General features: G+C 55.5%; 1 pseudogene; it reads right to left on the reverse strand.

The window, feature by feature from the left end:
• Nucleotides 1-11,063: 11,063 nt before the first annotated feature.
• On the reverse strand, nucleotides 11,064-11,756 carry LOC116542407 (annotated as a pseudogene).
• Nucleotides 11,757-12,497: the final 741 nt, after the last annotated feature.

Here is a 12,497-nt window from a genome sequence, read left to right on the forward strand (position 1 = left end):
TCTCTATATTAAAGCAATTGAATTTCCATTTGCCAGACATCTTGTGCTTTAAGCTTCCAGGTTCCAGGGGTGTGGGGTTGCTAAGCCGATTCTAAATGAACCTAAACTAATAACTGCACAGCACGCTGGGGGCTGTGAAAGAATGGGAGGGGAAGACAGGGGAAGGGAAGGGGAGGGAGGGAAAGGAACGGAAAGAAGGGGAGGGGAGGGGAAGGGAGGAGAAGGAGGGGAAGGCGGGGAGGTGCTGCCAATCACAGACCCCAGGGCGGGGAAGGGAGGGACCTCCCTCACCTTTTCAGCTCCTGCTGCCAGCCTGAGATGAAAATCCGAAAATGACAGATGGACCAGCTCCCTCTGTTCACAAAAGGAAAACTGAGGCCAGGAAAAGGAACTTGGCTGGGATTCTGGTCACTTTTCCCTCCTCGTTGCTTTCATTGCTGTCTTCACTGATCTGCTAGTTGCAGGTTTTCTCGGGCAGGGTCCTTGTTGAGGTTGGGGCTGCTGAGCACGGCTGGCCCCCTCCCCCAAGACTCTTCCCCTTTCGAAGGCTCTGCTCTGCCCTGGGGATTTGCCTCACTCAGGTTCCCCCACAGCCTTTCTCTCCCGCATCAAGTCATTCTTTGCTCCTGAAGAAATCTCAGCCTTTCACTCGACCTCACGCATCTCCCTATCCTGGAGAATGGCTCAGATTATGGGCTCAAGGACATCAGAAGTGAGCGGATCCAAAGGCTGGGACACCAAGGCTCAGAGACGGCAAGGGCACAGGAATATGATTCTTCTAGAACAGTCCCTGGACTGTGGATATTAGAAGGTGCTGCCTACCCACTACCTCTACCCTCCCCAGCCTCAGCCAGGCCTAAGTGGCACCTGCCCAGGTGTGACAGAGGCAATGTCCAGGTGGTAAAGGACAGAGTTGCAGCCAGAACTCCTGCCTCACTGAGAGCAAGGCTCCTAATCTCGCTGAGTCTCCATTCTCAGAAATGGATCTGCACTTCCAACACCAGCAATACACAAAAGTCGTGGGCATACTGTTATTTACACCCAAAAATATTTGAGAGCTTAAATGAGATAATCCATGGAAACTGTGTAGCAGAATGCTTGTCCCTAGTAAGTTCTCCAGAATGTTAGCTACCATTGTTCCTTTGTTATGATGATAATGATCACCGCCCTGGGTGCTTCCGGTGAGAACTATATCTCCCTGTGGGTCTGTGTCTCTCAAGTTTCACAGAATTCTGTGAAAATTCTTAACTATTTAACTCAGTATTGAGCAGCTACTGTCTCCCTGGAACAAGGCATTGGCTCTGGAGGCAATCAGTAGATTCAAATCCTGGTTTTGACTTCTTTGCTCTGTGTGCTCCATGACCTCTCCAAGCCTCAGTTTCTTCTCCTGTGAAATGGGTGAGTGATCCTTTCCCTGCCTTCTTTTGGGACAGATGCATGAACCAGAGCTGGAGAAAACTTTCTGAAACTGCACTCTTTCTGCTTCTTCCTGCCTGTCTCATCAAACTGGGTCTTTCTCAGGGACCCCATGTACCCGAGTCCCAAGAGGGTCCTGAGAGAGGCAGGGCTGGGGACAGCTCCCACAATCTGCCCCCCGCCCCCCAACCCCTTATCTCCAACCCAGTCATGAGCTGTGTGCTGCCCTCCAGGGCCCAGCTGCTGAAAGTGGAGCCGTGGACAAGATTGTGGCAATGGCCATTCTGGTTTCACACGGGACGCTGGAGTTAGAGAGGTGACAATGTGGCCGGCACCACCAGATGATGACCGCCTCTTCCACAGTGTTCTGAGCGATGGGGTTTCTGCCTCCGGATGTGGACATGTGCTTCTCTTTGGGAAGAAGGTTCATAATTTTCATCATCATCTTTTTTTTTTTTTTTTTTTTGAGTTGGAGTCTCACTCTGTCACCCAGGCTGGAGTGCAGTGGCGCGATCTCAGCTCGCTGCAACCTCCACCTCTCAGGTTCAAGCGATTCTCCTGCCTCAGCCTCCCAAGTAGCTGGGATTACAGGGGCCTGCCACCACACCTGGCTAACTTTTGTATTTTTAATAGAGGCAGAGGTTTCACCATATTGGCCAGGCTGGTCTCAAACTCCTGACCTTGTGATCCTCCGGCCTCTGCTTCCTAAAGTGCTGGGATCACAGGCGTGAGCCACTGTGCCCAGCCAGTTTTCATCATCTTCTTAAAGGACTTCCAAATCCCAAACTATTCAGAACCAGGGGCTCAGTTCTCCACCCAGGGTCTGCCTCTCAGCAGCACCCACATCCTTACCTGACAGGGAGAAGAGGCTGGCAGAGGGTGGGCACACACCTGGAAGCTCCTTTGTCCAGACCCCGGATGGGCCTCAGGACGGCAAGCTCCCCGGAGACATGTAGAGAACCATGGTGAAATCCCCAGCATAGTGCCTTCCTCACTGTGGCGCTCAGTAAAGGGCTGACTCTGAATCGTCACACCCTGGGACAAGCTCCTGACTCCCTCCGGCTCAGTCCCTCCCTGCTGACCTCCAAGGTCCCTGCCCGCTGGGCTGTTGTCTGCTCCTTCATGAGGGAGGGCCAAGGACAGTCTAGTGGTTCAAAGCAGAGGAGTGAGCCGTTCCTTCCCCTTGACCCAGCAATATCTGGATCGGGCGAAGCTTTCCAGAGGGCTCCCCATGTCCCCAGCCTAGTACCACCTGCTGTGGGGCTGAACCTGCTTCATCCTCCATTTAGAGATGGAGAAAGCTACCCTCAGAGAGGCCGGCCGAGTGAGTCCGTCAAGCAAAAAAAGTAAGGTCGCACGGCCAGTGTGTGGGCTGGACGGTGCGGGGCGCGGAGAGGCGGTCCTGGGGGGCTGCCATCTGCAAACCCTTTCCTGGAACTCAACTCTTCCCCTGCTGTGGGGTGCGAGGGAGGTGGGGCAGGGGTGCTGTTAGGAAGCCGAGGCTGCTTGAGAGTGACCTGCTCAAGGTCACACGGTGAAGACAGGGTAGAGGCGAGGCTCCAACTTAGATCTTCCAGCGCTGCATTCTCTGGTCCCTAAAGAGACAAATATTACAGATACTTTGTCTCAAGATGTGCTGAAACCCATCCCTTCCTCCGCTCCCTCGCTCCGTAGGTGTTTCTTGGCACCTACCCTGTGTTTGGGCACAGTGCTAACTGCTGGGGAGGGGTTCAACATCAGCAAAGCAAACTAAAGTGCCTGCCCACCTAGAGTTTATATTCTAATGCAGGAGAAAGAAAAACAGTGTAAGTTAATTACAAAGAGCCAAAGGCAATAAATCTGTAGAATGCAAACAGAGGAGGGTCAGGAGATGGGGAGGTCCAGGCCATTTAAAGTCGAGTGCTCAGGGCAGGCCCTGCCAGAAGATAAACATCAGGTTGGGTGCCGCGGCTCACGCCTGTGATCCTAGCACACAGGGAGGCCAAGATGGATGAATCACGGAGTCAGGAGTTCGAGACCGGCCTGGCCAACAAGGTGAAACCCCATCTCTACTAGAAATGCAAACATTAGCCAGGCGTGGTGGCAGATGCCTGTAATGCCAGCTACTTAGGAGGCTGGAGCAGGAGCATTGCTTGAACCTGGGAGGTGGAGATTGCAGTGAGCTGAGATCATGCCACTGCCCTCCAGCCTGGGAGTCAGAGCAAGACTCTGTCTCAAAAAAAAAAAGGGTGAAAATCAAACAGAGACTTGAAGGCGCTGGGGGAATGAGCCGGCCACGTGGACCTCAGGGGAGGAGTCCGTCAGCGGAGGATCACCTGTGCAAAGGTCCTGGGACAGCCGTGGGTCTGGGGTGCTTGCGGACAGCAGGGAGCCTGGTGGGGCTGGAGCAGAGGAATGGGAGAAAAGGCAAAGATGGGCAAAAAGTGGGCAGAGAGGACAGATCATGCCTTGGCATTAAAGTTGCCATGGGGAGATTGCCTTCCTGGGCAAATCTGAAGGTCTCACAAATGATAGAGCCTGTGGAGCTCATCACAGCTAGAACCGGAGCAGAAGTGGGGGCGTCCAGCTCTCTCCCCTCCCCCAGGAGGAGTCTTCTTCCCCACCTCTCCTACCCTCACCCTGCCCCACCCCATGCTGCCCCTACCCCACCCCATGCTTGTGGAATGTCCTCAGGGAGGCTGGGGCAGGCGGGGTGAAGGAGGAAGGTCCATGCCTCCGCCATAGCTTTCCCAGCCTAGGAGCCTGCTGGGGGCTAGTGAGCTTTGAAGCTCCCAGGCTCTGCAGGGCCACTGGAAACCATTAGCAGGCAAACAAAAGGCCTGGGGGTTGGGGGACCTGCGAAGCTAGCAAGGAAGGGTACAGCTGGGTTTATTTCGAATTGAATAAGGAGCCTGAAGGCCCAGCCATAACCACCCCCTTACTCCCCACACCCTCCCAGACGCCTGACCTGAGGAAAGGTGGGCTCAGGGCTTGTCCAGGGCCACAGTCAACTCCAGAAGGGAGAAGCTTTCTGTGCCCATGAGTTCAGGGCAAGCCACAGCCCAGAGAAGGCCACCACAGGTGAGGCCCAGGCCAGCCACGACGTGCAGAGTGAGCGGGTGGACACTGAGAACCCCTCCAGTGAGGTCCGAGCCAGTCAGTTCAGGGGTGAAGGGTCTCCTCATCCATTGACTCACTGTGTGATGCTAGAGAAGTGTCTTAACCTTGCTGAGCCCAACTGCAGCACGTGGTTCCTCATAGCGCTACTTTACAGGGCTGCTGTGAAGACGAAGTGAGTTCACCCACCCACGGCACTTCGGCTGCTGTGGGGCTCAGGATGAGTGTCGTCCTCCACTGCTGCCCCTGGAGTAAGAATGGAGGGGTGGGCAACTGCCCCGAGGTCCCCAGGCCTGGGTCCCGAGGGCAGACCCGCGTCCCTAGCGGAGCTCCCCTGAACTGAGCCCGCCCCCCCACCCCCGGCCACACAGCCTCGGAGGCAGCCAGCCAGATGGGCACTTTTAACAGCTTTTTAATGTGATGGAGCTCGCTGAGCTCCGGAGTGGAGGCACGTCAGGGGCTTGCCTGGGGAAGCTTTCAAGGTCAGCGGCAGCAGCCTGACCTTGAAGCCTGTCCCTTCCCAGGAACAGCCCAGGGGCTGCTGAGACCTTAGTTCGCCATCAAGGAGGCCCTGGGGGCCCGAGCTCAGGAAAAGTATTAAAAAAAAAAAAAAAAACAGTGTTGAAGAGGCGTTAAATGGATTAAAGAGGCAGGTGGCCAGAGGGGACGAGGGGCCAGGCGGTGCCAGGGACAGCAACAGCGGAGACCTCCTCCTCCAAGAGGCTTCAGATCAGCGTCTCCTCCCCAGTCACACGCCAAACAGTCTCCCAAGTGGACAGGCTGGGAAGATAAACAGCTTCCCTCCATCTCATCCCGTCTCAGTCTCCTCAGCAGGACGGCGCTGCTTCCTTTGTCCTCGGATTAATAAAAATCAGGGTCATCTCCCTGAGAAATGGCTCAATTATCAGCTCCCCTGACTGAGAGCACAGAATAAGACAGGCCTTACAGAGTGGGGCCACCCACCAGGCCCCCGCAGCCCAGCGCACTGCCTGGGCGGCACTCCCCAGAGAAGGCAAGAATTGCTGCAGGGAGGGCTCAGCACTGTCACCACCCTCCTCCCCGCCCTCCGGGGGCCACTGCCACAGCCCCAGGGGTGACAGGCCTGTCCAGGCAAGATGGGACTTCGGCCCCTTCTTAGCGGCTGCTGTGAGCACCCGGTGCCCAGCCTCAGCATGTAGGCTGAGCCCCTCCCAGCTCACCTGGCACTTCAGTCCCGTTATCCTCTGTGAGGCGGAGGGTGATGTACGTCTGTTTTAAAGACTAGGAAACTAGGCTGGGCGTGGTGGCTCACACCTGTAATCCCAGCACTTCAGGAGGCCGAGGTGGGCAGTTCACAAGGTCAGGAGATCGAGACCATCCTAGCTAACACCGTGAAATCCCATCTGTACTAAAAATGCAAAAAATTAGCCGGGCATGGTCGTGGGCGACTGTAGACCCAGCTACTTGGGAGGCTGAGGCAGGGGAATCGCTTGAACCACCCGGGAGGCGGAGGTTGTAGAGAGCTGAGATAGTGCCCTTGCACTCCAGCCTGGGCCACAGAGCGAGACTCTGTCTCAAAAGAGAAAAAAATAGACAAGGAAATTAAGGTCCTTCAGGCAATAGGTAGGAGAACTGGAATTCAAATCCAAGCTCTGGTTCCCAGACTGGAGCACCGTGGGGCCACGTGGGGAGGAGCCTTGTAGGCTCTCAGCAGTGGGTCAGGTTCTCAGGGACTGGCGGGGCTCCCCCAGCAGCCAGGCCAAGGGGACCCCAGGGAGAACAAGAGCAGAGGGCAGCCTCTTCCCAGCTTCCCTTTGCCCAGAGCCTGGGCTGTGGCCAGGGCACCGTGGGGAAGGCCAGGCCCCTTCCAGGACACACACCATGCCCCAGCCCAAGGCGAAGTCATGGGAAACTCAGCGCTTCAGAATCCCGCAGTGACCACCCCCCCCCAGAGAAGTCCAAAGTGATGAGGGGATTTCAAGTTGAGCTGGGAACCCACTGGCCTCGTTCCAGTCCCAGCTCTGCCGTGGGTGAGGAGTGGCCTTGGACAAGTTCCTGCCCCTCTCTGCCCTCAGTTTCCCCGTCTGTGAAACAGGAGATGATCCTCTCTGGACGGGGCGATCCCTCTGACTCGCCCCCAGGAGGATCCGGCCACCCACTCACTCTAAACTAGCCCGAGTAGAGCCAGTAGCTGGAAGAGCCAGGGCTGAGCCACAGCATGGGAACTCGGGGCCGGGGTCTGCTGAATTCCAGACTGTCAGCAGCAGAGCGGCGGCAGGGCCGAACTTTCCCACAGATGCGGCTCAGCCCCCAGAGCAGGCCGCACACTTCCCACTGCAGCCCTTCCCAGTGGAAACCACAGTGCTGCAGAAGCCCGGCAGAGAGCAAACAGAAAGCAGCATCCCCAGGACCTCGAGGCCCCGGGCCCAGCCTGGGGCAGCCCTCAGGAAGGCGGCTCCGACCAGAGCAGATTCCTGCCGAGCCTGTCTGGGGCCCCCAGGAAGGAGCCAGCCTCCCCCGCTGCCCCCTGCTCAGATCAGAGAAAACGCTCTCTGCCTCCTGCTCAGAAGTGCCAAGGGGCAGGGGAAAGCAGGCCAGGTGACAGCGGATGGGGCCCTGGTCTTAGCGCTGCTGCAAACTCCCTGGAGGGGCAAGGCCAACCTCCCTGGGCCTCACTGTCCCCATCTGAATAACAGACGTGGCACATCAACTACTTTCTCAGGCCCTTCCCAAGTACTGAGAGTCTGATGCTAGGTACTTGGATCAGCTGAAGTGGCACGAGGTGGTCAGCTGAAGAAGGAGAGAAGAGTGGGGGCTGTCTCAGGGACTTGAGCTGGGAAGGCAGCCCAGGTCTATTAGGAGGGACCACGTGGCATCTAGACCTGGCCTCCCTCTCCCCCCTCCCCCACATGCCATTTTACAGCGGAGGAGACGGAGGCCTTTCCCAGGCCAGCCACGCAGAGACGGAGGGCAGGACTCCTGTGCTGGCTTCAGGGTCGGGAACCCAGGCGCTTGAGGAGGTCCAGGCAGGCGCTGGCAGGTGCAAGCCAGGCTCTGGGGAAGGCAGAGTGTGGGCCGATTTTTCCCCACCCTCTCCTCCCAAACCCCTCAGTTTTTCTCCAGGGCCCTACCAGGCCTCTAGCTTGGACCTGTCTTCTGGCAGGGGAGGGGAAGTGAAGCGGGTGGTGGGACCCAGAGCCGGCAGGCCTGCAGGACTTGCTCCTCTCCACCTCTGGACCCTCGTGATGTCCTTGCCCACAGGGCTTTGTTTCCCAATCTCCTCCAAAGCTAGCTCCCTGTCATCCACACAGTGCTAAAGGCGTGCTGCATCCCGAGAGATGGGGGAAGGCCTCCACTGGGGACCACGTCCCACCCAGGACTCAAAGCCTCATTGGCTGGGCTGGACACTCTGCCCCTTCTGCCTGTGGTCCCTCTCTGCACAGGGCTTGGACACAGGTCCTGAGACTGGTCAAGGGTCAATCATACTCCAAAAAAGACCCAGACTTACCTTCGCACGTCTATGCCAGATTGTTCTTCTGAGCGGCTGAAAAAAGCCACCCACTTCTGTAGCAAAAGACCTTCACGCAGATGGTCTTGCTGGTCCGTGACAAATGTCCAGACCTGTTAGAATCCCGCTTTGGTCGCTAGACCTACCCACCCACCCACTACGTCCACGGCCACTTGGAAAGGCTCTTGGGATCTCACCCCAGGCTCCCCTGCAGGACTCTGTTCTGGAGTTGGGTGGCAGGAGAAAGAGTCACTGCAGGGGTGGACAGGACAGGCCCCTGCTGTTGCACTGGCCTGAGCATAGAAAGTCAACACCAAGACAAAAGTGTGCCAAATTGCAGGGTCTTTATTGCCGGCGGCCACGGAGGACTCACGTCTCTCCAACCCATGGCCCTGAAAGGAGGGTGTCAAGAACTTTTATGCCCGTAAACCACCTCAGGGGTGAGGGTGAGGGGTGGGGGTGGGAATGAGGGGCTTCAGATATTCCAAGGGTCAGTGGACTTTGGATATTCCGTAAATCACCTCCTGGGCGGGGGTGAGGGGGAGGGGCCTGGGACATTCTAAGGGCCGGGGGAATTTGGACATTCCGATTGTTACTTAAGTGGCTCACAGAAGTCAAGAGAAGCATTAGTTTACACATTGTCTGGGTAGGGTGGAAATTACAGACCTTAGTTACTTATTACAAGTCGCAGGGGCCAAGATGGCATGGGTTTGGACTGCTTGCCTGTCACATTAGGGTTACAAAGAGCAGTTTCAATGGAAAGCCGAGGTATGGTTGAGGTATGCAGTTTACAGGGCGATTGCCATGTCACACTGCCACCAGCCAGGCATGGCTGGAGCAGTCCATGGCTGAGCCCTGGACCAGGAGCCCGGGTTCTAGTCTCAGCTCTGCCGGTGACTGGCTGTGTGATGGTTGGCAAGATGTGTCTTCTCTCTGTGCCTCCGGGGCTGTTCGTGAAGTGACATTGTTAGCTGGTCCTCTTTTGGCTGTAGGATCTCCACCACACCCCACTGTCACTCCTCCCTGGGCTCAGATCTTTCCCTGGCACCTTTTCCTGCCCACCTTCCCTCCCTCACCACCCCTTGGAAGCGCTCCTTCTTGGGACCTGAGGAGGGCACAGGCAGCATGGCCTGCTCGCCCACCTCCCAAGAGAGGCTGCCGGCAGCACCTCCTTTTAGCCACAGGCCCTGGGATGAGCAAACCAGGGCCTACAGCAGCCCACATGGCCACATGGACACATGGAAATGTGGCCACGCTGCCACAGAGTCAAGGGGCCTTCTCCCTGCTGAGCAGACCAATGCCTTAATCCCTTTACACAAAGCCTGCTGATTCTTTCCTTGGAGGGAAAGTGGTGGGGGCACAAATTGGCTTATTCCACTGATCCAGAGAGAGGCTTCCGCCATGAGGCCAGCAGAGCCATCTCTGTGCGTGGCTGTCAGCTAGACTCTGCAGCACACACACCCCTTACTACCCTCACCCCCAAGCCTCCAGGAATCCTTGTCGATTCAAAGAAATGGAGACTCCCTGTAGTCCTCCCTCCCACCCTTCTCCCAGGAGAACTGCTGAGCGCTGGAGCCTGAGCTGCCAGGCTCCTACACTGACTAGATTTGGGGCGTCTGACCCCACGTACGAACTGCTAGGGAGGACACAGAGAAGGTGAGAGAGAATGCATCACCCAGAAAATAGTAGAATGGGGGAAGTTTCTCTCCATTCCCTTCACTCACTTTCCATATCCTATCTAGGGCCCCTCCTGGCCAGAAGAAAGATATTTTGTGAACTTCCTTCTAAAATTGCATACCATCCAGAGTGAGGGTAGCCTCAAAAGAAGGGGCAATCAGTGGTGGAGCTTCAGGCATTCGCAGAAGAGACCATCTGGGTCAGGAAGCTTTTTTGGTATCCATGAAAGCCCACGGCTCTGTGGCATCTGCGTGTGTGAGGAGTGAGGTTAAGGGGACAGCTGGCGTTTCCAGAGGGAGGCAGGTGGTGCCACGAAATCCAGTTCACACACAGACCCATCAGAACACCCACAGCAGGCGGGTTCGTAATGACCCAGAACCGGAAGCAACCCGTGTCCAGCAGCAGGTGCCTGGATGACTGCTACATTGGTGCAATGAAATACTACTCAGCCGCGCAAAGGAGTGCACTGCGGACACACGCACCGACCCGGATAAATCTCAATATTACTCTGCTGCAGGAACGGGGCCAGGCATGTAAGAATACGTTTTGCACAGTTCCAACCATGTGAAAATCTAGAACAGGCAGAATGATCTTAGTGATAGAGGCCAGATGGGGAGGGAGAAGGGGGTGAGAGGAAGAAGGCATGGGAGAACTTTCTGGAGTGGTATGAAAGAAGTGCTCTGTATCTCGATTTGCGTGGCAGATACATAGACAATTGTCCAGACCCATTTAACTGTACATTTAAGGTGGCATGTCAATTTCACCTCGTATGCAAATAATAGAAATAAGCACGGAATTTTTTTTTCCCACAGGGATGCAAAAGTGTTTTATTACCAGGAGTTCACAAATCTGTGGACAGCACACACCAGTGAGGATCCCATGGTGTTGGGGAGGGCAGGCAGGGTGGTCCTCATGACCCAGAGGCAGAGCCAGGGGCAAGAGCCCTTGGGCCCACTGCTCCCACACTTCACATTGTGGAGGAGGCTGGGAGAAGGGGAGGAGGCTGGGAGAAGGGGAACAGGCAGGGGTGGGGGGCAGCCCAGCCTTGGGTTTTGGAAAAAATTGCATAGCTCGTTAAAACCCTGACTTCTTTTTTTTGTTCCCCTCTGTCCTGGGTGACCAGGGTGTCTGCCAGCACTGGGACATGTCAGACCCCACCATGTCCTGTTGGTTGATCTGCCTTTCCCTCTGGGAGATGGGGAGCATTTCTGGACGGGAAGAGGGCTGGGGGTGTGGAGGACCTGGAAAGGGGCCATGGGTCCTGGGGCTGGACCACAGGGGGGCTGTGGGAAGGGTCCTAACCCTCACACGCCCCCTTCCTGGTTAGTTTTTTTGCTGAAAGGACCACAGGAAATATTCGCAGTGTAAACCCGAGGCCTCCAGATTGGAGGCCACGCCCATGTGACCGCAGAGAAGGATGGTGGACTCCAGGCCCCTGCCGCCTCTGCCGTGTCCTCAGATCCGGATGTGGAAAGTGCTGAGGAAGTCAGGGGCCTTAGCGATCATGTCCCCGAAGTCAGCAAAGCCCAGCTTGCCGTCGCCGTCCAGGTCGGCCTCCTCAATGACCTTGTCGCACACAAGCACCACCTCGTCCTCATCCAGCTCTGACTTTGTGAGCCGGGCCAGCGTCAGCTCCAGGTCCTCCTTGCAGATGAAGTTGTCAGTGTTGAAGTCGTAGATCTTGAAGGCATAGTTTGCCTTCAGCTCTCGGGGAGCCGACTCGCAGAGCACGGAAAACATGTCTACAAAGTCGTTGAAGGTCAGGTTCCCCTCACCATCCTCGGAAAACGTCTCCACAATCCTTTCTTTGAAGGGATTCTCCCGCAGCTCTGGCATCTGGATGATGAGGCTCATGGGCACGTGGACGATGGGGCTCTTCCCGTAGTCCATTGGGACGAGGTTGGGGGCCAGCTTGCAGAATCGCGAATGCAGCTTGAGGTGTCCTTCTTATTGAAGAAAGTGCAGTCCTGGTAGTTGTCCAGCTGCTCTTCGGTGAAGATGGTCTGCTTGTTCCCCATGGTGGCTGCCGCGCCGCCGCTCGCCGGTCCGGGCTCCGCCTCCCATCAGCGTCCGCCGGACCCGGAGCCCGCGCCCCGCCCTCGCGGCCCTCGCCAGCCCGGCCGGAATTTTTTTAGTCAATTGGTTAAATCTTTAATTTGGAACCATTGCACACTTACAGAAAAGTTGCAAGACCAGCCCAAAGAATTCCCATTTACCCTGTACCCAAATTCCCCAACAAGTAGCATTTTACCACGGTAGGTTTATTGTTCTTTCTCTCTGTCTGACTCCCTGTCTTTCTCTCTCTCTCCATATACATATAATTATACATACATTATGTCTATGTCATGCATATCGCTGCTTTCTGAGCCTTTTGAAAGTAAGTTATAGATATTACAGTCCTTTCGTTCAAAACAGTTGCGTGTATTTCCTAAGAATAAGGTTACTTTCTTGTCCTTGTCAAAACTGGGATATTAACATTAATAAAATAATATTTTCTGATCCATGTTCCTTCTTATTCAAATTTTGCCAATTGTTCAAAAAATGTCCTTGATTAATTTTTTTTCCGGTCCGGGATTTGATCCAGGATCCCCAGTTGCATTTAGTTCTCATGTCTTGTTAGTCATACTTAATTTGGAATTGTTCCTCAGCCTTTCTTTGTCTTTCCTGTGCTTGGCATTTTTGAAGAGTGCGGGCCAGTTATTTTAATAAATGTTCTTTAGTTTGGGTTTGTCTGGTGCGTCCTTATGGTTAAACGTAGGCTATTGATTTTGGCAGGATTGTCACAGGAGCGAAGTTGTGTCCTGCTTAGTTCCTCATCTCA

This window comes from Sapajus apella, unplaced genomic scaffold, assembly GCF_009761245.1.
Source record: "Sapajus apella isolate SASKATOON/1434 unplaced genomic scaffold, GSC_monkey_1.0 scaffold168, whole genome shotgun sequence".
NCBI lineage: Eukaryota > Metazoa > Chordata > Mammalia > Primates > Cebidae > Sapajus > Sapajus apella.